This window comes from Chiloscyllium plagiosum, unplaced genomic scaffold (genome assembly GCF_037043375.1).
Source record: "Chiloscyllium plagiosum isolate Xiang-an unplaced genomic scaffold, Cpla_swu_hap1 HiC_scaffold_3, whole genome shotgun sequence".
In the NCBI taxonomy this organism is placed as follows: Eukaryota; Metazoa; Chordata; class Chondrichthyes; order Orectolobiformes; family Hemiscylliidae; genus Chiloscyllium; species Chiloscyllium plagiosum.
In genome coordinates this window covers 144350038-144361697 of record NW_028270141.1, presented here as the reverse complement: position 1 = coordinate 144361697, position 11660 = coordinate 144350038, and positions in this window count along the sequence as shown.

Sequence of the window (11660 nt, the reverse complement as noted above, 5' to 3'; positions counted from 1 at the left end):
CTTCCCCTGGCACTGTTTATCACTGCATTAGTGTTCACATGGCATTGACTCTGGCGGGGTCACTCTTTCACTGTCATAGAGATGGACAGCACGGAAACAGACCCTTCGGTCCAACTAGTCCATGCCGACCAGATATCCCAATCTAGTCAGGTCCCATTTACCAACACTTGGCCCGTATCCCTCTAAACCCTTCCTATTCACATACCCATCCAAATGCCTTTTACCAGCCTCCACAACTTTCTCTGGCGGCTTATTCCATAGACACACCACCCTCGGCGTGAAAAAATTGCCCCTTCGATCCCTTTTATATCTGTCCCCCTCTCATCCTAAACCTATACCCTTGAGTTCTCGACTCCCCACCCTGGTGAAAAGACTCATCTGCACAACTGTAAACATAACGTGGTGAGGATCACTCCCCCTTTCTGATCTTTATCTTTCTTCGGAATCGTCCATGAATATTTTCCTCTGGGGTGGGGATGGCCCGATGGGTTGAACCCATCTCTCAGTATTGCCTTCATCAATTTTGACTGTTGATCTACTGTAAACCTGGTGCTGGAGCCCTCTGACATTCAATCCAATTTTACATACTTTTTCTCATTCCCCTCCCTGACTGCATTTTCCAAACTCCGACAACGAAATGTTTTTCCGCCCGACAGATGTGATTATAACCACTGACACAGGCAGTGAGACTGTGACTCCTCTTGTGAGATCTGTCAGCTCAAACCTGGTGTATTTTCACATTTTGGTTGGTTAGGCCCAGCTAAATGTAAGGATTTAATGTTTTGCATGTTTTTTACAGAGTAAAGGTGGCAGAATAGGGTATTAAACCCCTCGAGACTGTCCCTCTATTCCCACCCTCTGGTCTGTCCAAGTGTCACTCCAGCTCCCACTCCCATCTCTTCCCCACTCCCTGCTCCAGGTTTCCCTTCCCCTTCCCCAGTTGTAATCTCTCCCAGACCTTTTCCTGGACCACTTTCCCAATGCCAGGGATCATTCCCTCCAGTCTCAGGTGGTGACCCCATGCCGTGTGGGATCACTCTCCCACCCACCAACCACCTCCTCGTTCCTGCTTGGTTCAGGTTTTACCACAAGATGTGCCACTGTTCCAGGGAGTAAAGAGCCTAGAGGAATTACAGGTACATTTTGTGTCTCATGTTGTAAAATTTGCAGTGAGTCAAATTCAGGAATTTGGATGGCCCTGGTGTCGGTGAAGTCACTTTATGCCTCGTAACAATATTTCTTTGCATGTCTCATGGTTCAACGTTAAAATGTATCACCATGGAGACATTATTGTGAAATGGGCCAAATGGTGACGTGTATGTCTCTTTATGTAAAGTAATAAAATTGGCTCAGTATCTCACTCATGAACAGCAATGGTGTAAATGTTGGTCAAATCTGGACCACACAATGTTCACTGAAAGAAAGACAGACCCAAACGGCAGACCTGAGGCTAAATTTTAATTATCCATCTGTACATTTACAGGGTCTATATTTCAGAGCAATGGGTGGAGCTGACATTTATCTTTATATGAGTGGTTCAAGTGCTCTTCATTCACATCGAAGAAATGAAAAATGTAAAAAAAACCCTGAACACGCTAAAGTACTTCAGTTCAGTCATTTCACTTTGTCGACACATAGTATTTCCTGTTGCCTCCCGGGGTGTAGGAGATTCTGACAAGGTGGGTTTTTATTGCTCATTCCTTCTTGCCCGAAGATGGTGGTGAGTCCTGTTTTTGAGTTGCGACAGTCCATGTCTTTTGTCTAGTAATGTGTGTTTCTAAGAGTCTGCAGACTCCTCGACCAGTGTACACAATATTTATTTACCCAGGCTCCTTAGCGTGTATCAGGTAAGGACAACACAGCATGAGACTGCAGTCAGTCAGCCAAGTCCCAATTTTATTTGAGACAACAAAGGGAAAAACTACACTCGACAATTTTACCAACTCTATTTCTAACGATCCAATTCTTTTGAATATTAAAACACTTACCAGATCTTTTGCTGCTTTGTTGAATTGTTCCGTCTGTACCTCTCTTCATGAATTGATTCTCTCTCTGGTCAGAGGGTGAGCTGCTCTGCTCACTGCTGTATCCTGACCTGCCTGTAGGTCGGCTGGAGAGTGGGGTCCGGTCAAGTCCTGCCAGGCCGGGTTCTTATACCGAGATGGAAATGTGTTGCTGGAAAAGCGCAGCAGGTCAGGCAGCATCTAGGGAACAGGAGAATCGACGTTTCGGGCATTAGCCCTTCTTCAGGAATGAGGAAAGTTGGTCCAGCAGGCTAAGATAAAAGATGGGGAGGAGGGACTTGGGGGAGGGGCGTCGGAAATGTGATAGGTGGAAAGAGGTCAAGGTGAGGGTGGTAGGTCAGACTGGGGTGGGGGCGGAGAGGTCGGGAAGAAGATTGCAGGTTAGGAAGGCGGTGCTGAATTTGATGGATTTGACTGAGACAGGCTGGGGGGAGGGGAAATGAGGAAACTGGTGAAATCCGAGTTCATCCCTTGTGGTTGGAGGGTTCCTAGCCGGAAGATGAGGCGTTCTTCCTCCAACCGTCGTTTCGCTGTGGTCTGACGATGGAGGAGTCCAAAGACCTGCATATCCTTGGTGGAGTGGGAGGGGGAATTGAAATGTTGAGCTACAGGGTGGTTGGGTTGGTTGGTCCGGGTGTCCCAGAGGTGTTCTCTGAAACGCTCCGCAAGTAGGCGGCCTGTCTCCCCAATATAGAGGAGGCCACATCGGGTGCAAAGGATGCAATAGAGGGTTCTTATACCCTCCTGGCTCCCTTGTGGAACCTTCCAAGGACTTGCTAATCAGGGCAATCAAACTAATTGGTTTTATCACCTTGAAATGCTGCTAATGGTACTCGATGGCTTGCTAACAGTGACCCGTTCGATGTGTCTGCCTTGGGCCTGGAAGTCTGGTTTAATTCCAGAATACACACCTGGTCTTCTGCCTGACTGAGGCATGTCCCATGCATCTTGTGATGTTTGTTTGACACACTTTGTAATGTGCTCTGATGCCTCTCCAGTTTTCAATTATCCGGGCATAAATCTAGCAAGGACTTGTCCCTGGGCAGAATTGTCTCTTGTGTGTCTGTCTTGGCTCAGGATTCCCAGCATGCTTTGCTTTTTGGCCAATTTTTGTGCCCTGTTTATTTCAGTTGCTGTTCCTGTATTTCTGCCCTCCCTTCTGAATGGTTTTTATTTCACCTGAGCAGTCGCAGGCATTTACAATGCTCCACCGCCAAACCTTGGTCACCCGATGTCTGGAGAAAGAACGCCTCATCTTTTGCCTTGGACCCCTCCAACCACACGGGATCAATGTGAATTTCATCAGCTTCCTCGTTTCCCCTCCCCCTACCTTATCCCAGATTCAACCTCCAACTTGGCACCATCCTCTTGAACTGTCCTCCCTGTCCATCTTCCTTCCTCCATGTCTGCTCCACCCTCCTCTCTGCCCTATTACCTTCACACCCAACTTCATCTACCTATCACAATCGCAGCCATCTTCCCCCCCACCCCACCCCCCTCCCATTTATCTCTCAGCCCCCTTGGGCCACAAGCCTCAATCCTGCTGAAGGGCTTATGCCAAAAATGTTGATTCTCCCGCTCCTGGGATGTTGCCTGACTGGCTGAGCTTTTCAAGCACCACACTCTTCGACTTTGATCTCCAGTATTTGCAGTCCTCACTTTCTCCTCCCTGCTACAATGTGGTGTCAGTACCCAGCATTGTTCATTGGGCAGTTCCAGGATTTGACAGTGACGGTCACACAATGGAGAGGGGGCTCTGAGGTGATGGCGTTCCCATCCACGTGCTGCCCTCATCCTTCCAGTGGCCCTATCTTTCCAGTAAGTTGATGCTTGGATATAACAATGTTAATAAGATAGGAACAACACGGAACAGTACATCACAGGAAGTAGGCCTTTGGCCCACCAAGCCTGTGCCAACACACGATACATTTCTAAACTAAAAACCTTTTGTCTCTGTGCAGTCCATGCCCCTTTTTCCCGTCTATTCATGTTTCTGACACTTTCCTTCTTAAATGTTGCTGTTGTATTCTCTGACAGCACATTCCGGGCATTTACCACCCTCTGGGTAAAAATCTTCCCTCTCACATCTGCTTTAAAAGTTCACCTTTTCACCTGAAATCTATCTCCTCTAGTGAGTGACATTTTTATCCTGAGGAAAAGATTCCATCTGTACATTCTCTCCATGCCTCACATAATTTTGAAAATTTCTATCAGGTAGCCCCTCAGCCTCTGAGGTTAGTTGAAAATAGAGCCTAGAAGAATACAGCACAGGAATGGACTCTTCAGCCCACGATGTTGTGGTGAAAATGATGCCAATTAAACTAATCCCTTCTGCCTGCCCTTTGTTCATACCCCTCCATCCCTTGTATATCCATGTGCTTATCTAAAAATCTCTTACAATCGGGGAGTGTATCTCCCTCATCCATCATCATTGGCAGTGCATTCCAGACCCTTACCACTCTCTGTGTAAAGAACTTTAGATATTTCATCTCTGGGTAAAACCCTATCAATGCATCTCAAAATTTTATAAACTTCTATCAAATCTCCCTTCAGCCTCCTCCACCCCAGAGAAAACAACCCTAATTTTTCTTGCCTCTTCTTATTGCTCATACCCTCTAATCCAGGCAACATCCTGGGAAACCACTTTTACAATCTCTGCAAAGCCTCCACATCTTTCCTGTGAAGTGGTGACCAGAACTGAACGCAATACTCTCAGTGTGGCCAGACCAGAGTCTTATAAAGCTGCATCATGAAATCTTGACTCTTGTACTGAATTCCTCAACCAATAAAGGCAAGCATGCCATACACCTTCTTTACCACCCTATCTACTGGTGTGGCCACTTTAGGGAAGCTATCGAATTGAACCCCAAAATCCCTTTTTGCAGCAATGCTGTTCAGGGTCCTGCTATTAACCGTATACATTTCCTTAACATGTGAATTCCCAAATGCAGCACCTCACACTTACCCAGATTAAACTCCATCTATCATTTCTCCACCCATATCTGCACTGATCTATATCCTGCCGAATCCTTTGACAACCTTCTACACTATCCACAACTCCACAGATCCTTGTATCATCTGCAGACTTACTAAACCACACATCTACATTTTCATCCAAGTCATTTTTATAAATATCACAACCAGCAGAGATCCCAGTACAGATCCCTGTGGAACACCATTAAGTCACGGACCTCCAGCTTGAAAAACACCCTTCTCCCACTACCCTCTGCCTTTTATGGGCAAGACAATTCTGAATCCATGTGGGCAAGTCACCGGGGATCCCATCCTACTGAGAATTAATCTTCTGGATGAGCCTACCATGAGGAACATTACTGAAAGTCTTATTAAAATCCATGCAGCCAACATCCACTTCTGTACCCTCATCAGTCACCATTGTCACCGTTTTAGAAAATGCAATCACTTTAGTCAGGCATGATCCGTGCTTCACAAAGCCATGCTGACCGTCCCTAATTAGGCCTGACTTTTCCAAATGTGTGTAAATCCTATCCTATTCCCTATCCCAACCATTAATGTGAGACACACCGGTCTATAGTTTCCTGGATTATCCCTATTTCCCTTCTTGAACAGAGGAACAACATTAGCTACTCGCCAGTCCTCCAGGACCTCTCTGGTGGCTAATGAGGACACAAACATCTTGGTCAAGACCCAAACAATCTCTTCCCCTGCCTCTCTCAATAACCTGGGGTGGATAGCATCATGCCCTGGGGACTTATCCATCTTAATGCTCTTTGAGAGACCCAACACCACTTCTTTCCTGATCTCAAAATACCGCAGCATGTTAGCATGCTCCACCCAAATCTCACTATCCTCCATATCCTTCTCCTGGGGGAATACTGATACAAAGTACTCATTTAGGATCTCACCCACATCCTCAGTCTCCAAGCACAAGTGCCCTCCTTCCTTGAGTGGTCCTACTTTCTCCCTAGTTAGCCTCTTGTTTGTAATGTATGTATAGAATGCCTTCGGATTCTCTTTAACCTGACTTGCCAAGGTCATTTCATGTCCTCTTCTTGCTGTCCTCATTCCCTGCTTGAGTTCTTCCTGATTTTTTGACATTCCTCACAGGCCCTGTCCGATTTTAGCTTCCTAAACTTTACATATGCTTCTTTTTTGCTTTTGACTAAATTCATAACCTCCCTTATTATTCAAGGGTCCCTAACCTTGCCATCGTTGTCCTTCTTCCTTACGAGAACATGCTGGTCCTGAACTCTCGTCAGCAGGTCTTTAAACAATTCCCACATGTCAAATGTGGACCTGCCTGATAACAGCTCCTTCCAATTAATACTTTCTCACTCCTGCTTTATACTGACATAATTTTCCCATCTCCAATTTATCAGCTTGCCACAAGGTCCTGACGAATCCTTACTCATTGCTATCTTAAAACTGAAGGAGTTGTGATCACTGTTTCCAAGCTGCTCTCCCATTGAAAGGTCAGTCACTTGGCCAGGGTCATTTGCCAGCACAAGGTCCAGTATTGCTCCCTCATCCTCTAATTGGACTATCCACGAGCTATTTCAAGAAGCCTTCTCTGATACACTTAACAAATTCTGCTCGATCTAAACCTTTTGCTGCAAGAGAGTCCCTGTTGATATTGGGGAAGTTAAAGTCACCCAGTGTGAAAACACTTTTTATTGCATATTTCCATAATCTGCCTACATATTTGTTTCTCGATGTCTCGGTGGCTGTTAGGGGGCCTACAGTATAATCCTATTAGCGTGATTACACCTATCTTATGTTTGAGCTTTACCCATATTTCCCTCGTAGATAAGCCTCCAGTAGGTCCTCTCTGAGTACGGATGTAATGCAACTCCTCCACCTCTTTTACCTTCCTGTCCATCTCGTCTAAAACAATGAAACCCTGGAATGTTAAGAAGCCAGTCCTGTCCCTCTCTGAATCAACTCTGTAATAGCTGCAATGTCACAGTTCCATGTAGGTCCAGGCTCTAAGCTCATCTGCCTTACCTTTAATACCTCTTGCATTGAAATAAACACACTTCAGCCCATTAGTACCATCGTGTATATTTACCTGTCTCTGCCTTTCTTTTCTTTATGATTTCCTGGTCCTAACATGTATCTTCCCCTTAATCCTTCCACTTGGTGACCTGCTGCTCTGGTTTCCATCCTCCTGCCACCCTAGTTTAACCTAACCGAGTAGCACCAGCAAACCTTCCTACGAGGATATCAGTTCCCCTCCAGTTTAGGTGCAAACTGTCCCTCTTGTACAGGTCACCCCTTCTCCAGAAGAGATCCCATTGATCCAAGAACCTGAAACCCTGCCACCTGCACCAGCTCCTTAGCCACACATTCATCTCTCCGACCTTTCTATTCCTTGCCTCACTAGCACATGGCATTGGTAATAACCCAGAGGTTACTATCCTTGAGGGTGGTAAATAAACCAAGTTTGTCCAATCTTACTCATAGCTAATACCCTCCAAACCAAGTGACATTCTGGTAAATCCTTTCTGTTCATTGTCCAAAGTCTTCAAATCCTTCTAGTTTTGTGGTGACCAGAACTAAATTCAATATTCCAAAAGTAGCCTAACTAAAATTCAATACAACTGCAACATAAATTGTCATGTTTTATACTCTATGCCCAGATCGATGGAGGCAAGGATGGCCTACACCTTCGTGACCACCTTAACTATTTGTGCTGCTACTTTCAGGGAACTGTGGGCCTGTGTACCTTGACCCTCTGTTTGTCAATGCTTCCAAATGTTCTGCCATTTACTGAATACTTCCTTCCGACATGACAATGTCAATAATGCATCACTTCACATTTCTCTGGATTAAATTCAATCTGCTATTTCTGCACCCAGGTCACCACCATATCTATATCCTGCTGCATCCTCTGGCAATCCCACTTACTGTCCACAGCTCCCCCAATCCTTGTGTCATCCACAAACTTATAAATCAGACCACATTTTATAAGATACCATTAGGTAATAATCAGGAAATTATATGGAAATCAAATTTGAACAAATGTGTGAGGGAGGGCTTCAGATATGTGGATCATTGGGATACCTTGTGGGGAAGGTGGGATCTGTACAAGGAGGACGGGTTTCACCTGAACACAGAGAGTGTGTGAGGAAGGATAGACAGCTGATAGGGCAAAGTTGCAGTAAGTGTGATTGGTTGAAGAGTGTCTGTTTTAACTCAAGAAGTGTCAGGAATAATGTTAATGAACTTAGAGCATGGATCAGTGCTTGGAGCTACGATGTTGTGGCCAAAACGGAGACTTGGATATCACAGGGATAGGAATGGTTATTGGATGTTCCAGGGTTGAGATGTTTCAAACGGAATAGGGAGGGAGGTAAAAGAGATGGGGGAGTGGTATTACTAATCAGCGATAGTATCACGGCTGCAGAAAGGGAGGTTATTGAGGAAAGTTTGTCTACTGAGTTAGTATGGTTGGAAATCAGAAACAGGCAGGGAGCAGTCACTTTATTGGGAGTTTCTTCTAGACCCCCCCAAGAGCAACAGAGACATGGAGCAGCAGATTGGGTAGCAAAAAAGCAAATTACTGCAGATGCTGGAATCTGAAACCAAAAGAGAAAATGCTGGAAAATCTCAGCAGGTCTGGCAGCATCTGTAAGGAGAGAAAAGAGCTGATGTTTCAAGTCTAACTGACCCTTTGTCAAAGCTAAAAAAAGGGAAGAAATAGGGAGGTATTTATACGAGGCTGAGAGAAGGTGAGTCATGGCTCCAGAAGCAAAGGTAGCAGTAAAGAGGTGATACTGACAGTGCATAGAGAGATTATAGGGAGATTAGGGGCTGGGAATGACCAAGGCTGAAGCCAGTGCTATGTGACAAAATATGTGGGGGATGGGGGGGGGGGGGGGGGGGGGGGGGGTGAAGCAGAGGCAAAATGGAATACAGGGGAGAAGGGTAGCAAAGGGGGAAGAGGAGAGGAAGAAGGCGATGAGAGAGTGGGGAGTGAGAGAAAGAGAGACAATAAAGAAATAAGAGCGACAGAACAGTGAAAACAATTTTTAAAAAATAAATGAAATAAAATATCTGAAGTTGTTGAATTCAGTGTTGAGAGCGGCAGGCTGTAACATACCGAGTCAGAAGATGAGATGCTGTTCCTCCAGTTTGCGTTGAGCTTCACTGGAACATTGCAGCAGGCCAAGGACAGACATGTGGGCATGGGAGCAGGATTGGGTGTTGAAGTGGCAAGCCACAGGAAGATCCGGGACCTGATTGCGTACAGACTAAAGGTGCTCAAGCAAAGCGATCACCCAGTCGGCGTTTTGTCTCTCTGATATAGAGGAGACCACATTGAGAACAACGAATGCAAGAGACCAAATTGAAAGAGGTACAAGTGAAACGCTGCTTAATCTGAAATGAGTGTCTGGGGCCTTGGATAGTGAGCATGGAAGAGGTAAAGGGGCAGGTGTTGCACCTTCTGCGATTACATGAGAAGGTGCCGTGTGTGATGGGAGAGGTGTTAGGTGTGTTGGAGGAGTGGACTAGGTTGTCCAGGAGGGAACGATTTCTGCGGAATGCAGACGGGGGAGGGAAGGGAAGATGTGTTTAGTGGTGGCATCGTGTTGGAGTTGGCGAAAATGGCGGAGGATTATTCTTTGCATGTGAAGGCTGGTGGGGTGAAAGGTGAGAACAAGAGGGACCCTATCCTTGTTCTGGGAGGGGAGGGAGGGGGTGAGGGTCGTGGCGTGGGAGATGGACCGCACGCTGTCGAGAGCCCTGTCAACAACTGTAGATGGGAAGCCACGGTTGGAGAAGAAGGAGCACATATTAAGAGTACCACTTTGGAAAGTGGCCTCATTGGAACAAATGCGGCGGAGGCGAAGGAGCTGAGAGAAAGGGATAGAGTCCTTCCAGGACGGAGGGTGAGAAGAGCTGTAGTCCAGATAGCTGTGGGAGTCAGAGGGCTTGTAATGGATACTAGTGGATAGACTATTGCCGGAAATGGAAACAGAAAGGTCAAGGAAAGGAATGCAAGTGTCAGAGATGGACCAGGTGAAGGTGATGGAGGGATGGAAACTGAAAGTAAAGTTTATGAATTTTTCCAGGTCAAGGCGAGAGCATGAAGCCGCACTGAAATAGTCATCGACGTACCGATAAAGCAGTTGTGGGAGGGGACCCAGGTAGGCCTGGAACAAGAAATGTTCCACATACCCCATGAAAAGGCAGGCATAGCTAGGACCCATGTGGGTACCCATTGCTCCACCTTTGATTTGGAGAAAATGGGATGAGTTGGAGGAGAAGTTGTTGAGAGAGAGAACAAGTTCAGCCAGGCAGAGGAGAGTGATGGTGGATGGAGAGTGTTCGGGCCTCTTTTCGAGAAAGAAGCGAAGAACTTTCAAGCCGAATTGGTGTGGGATGGAGGTGTAAAGAGATTGCACACCCATGGTGAATAGAAGTTCGTTTGGGCCTGCGAATTGAAAGCTGTCAATGTGTCGCAAGGCATCAAAGGAATCCCGGTTGTAGGTGGGGAGGGAATGAACCAGAGGAGTGTGGATGGAGTCAAGGGAGGAGGAAATAAGTTCAGTGGGGCAGGAGCATGCTGACACAATGGACCTGCTGGGACAGTCCCTCTTGTGGATTTTGGGCAGTAGGTAGAAACAGGCTGTCCGGGTTTAGGAGACTATGAGGTTGGAAGCTGTGGGGGGGGAGGCATCCGGAGGAAATGAATCAGTCACGGTGTTGGAGACAATGGCTTGATGCTCAGTGGTGTGATCATGCTCCAGGGGGAGGTAGGAGGAGGAATCTCTCAGGGAACAACTTTTGCCACCCTCCAATTATCTGGTAGTACTCCAGTGGACAGTGAGGACACATAGACATTCGCCAAAGTCGCAGATATCTCTCACCTCATTTCCCTTAGCAACCTTGCATATATCCTTCTCTGGGGTCCAGGGGACTTATCCATCCTCGCTCTCAGAGATTGGGTGGCAGATTTTGGAAAGGTGCAGAAGTAACAGGGTTGTTGTCATGGGTGACTTCAACTTCCCTAATATTTATTGAAACCTCCTGAATGCAAATAGTTTGGGTAGAGCAGACTTTGTCAGCTATGTCCAGGAAGGATTTCTAACTCAATATGTAGATAGGCTGAATGCAAGGAGGCCATATTGGATTTGGTGCTTGGCAATGAACCAGGTCAGGGGTCAGATCTCTCGGAGGGAGATGGTGATCACAATTCCTTGACCTTTACTATAGTCATAGAGTGGGATAGGAGCAGACAGTATGGGAAAGTATTTAATTGGGGAGGAGGTATTACAATGCTCTTAGGCAGGAACTATGGAGAATACATTGGGAACAGCTGTTCTCAGGGAAATGCAGGACAGAATGTGGAGGTTGTCTGGGGAGCACTTGTTGCAAGTACTGGATAAGTTTGCCCCACTGAAGCAAGGAAGGGATGGTAGGGTGAGGGAACCTTAGATGACAAGAGATGTGGAACATCTAGTCAAGAGGAAGAAGAAAACTTACTTAAGGTTGAAGAAGCAAGTATCGGACAGGGCTCGAGAGGGTTACAAGGTAACCAGGAAGAAACTGAAGAATGGACTTTGGAGAGCGAGAACAAGGCATGAATAAGCCTTGGGGATTAAAGAAAACCCCAAGGTGTTTTACACTTATGTGAGGAACAAGAGGATGGCC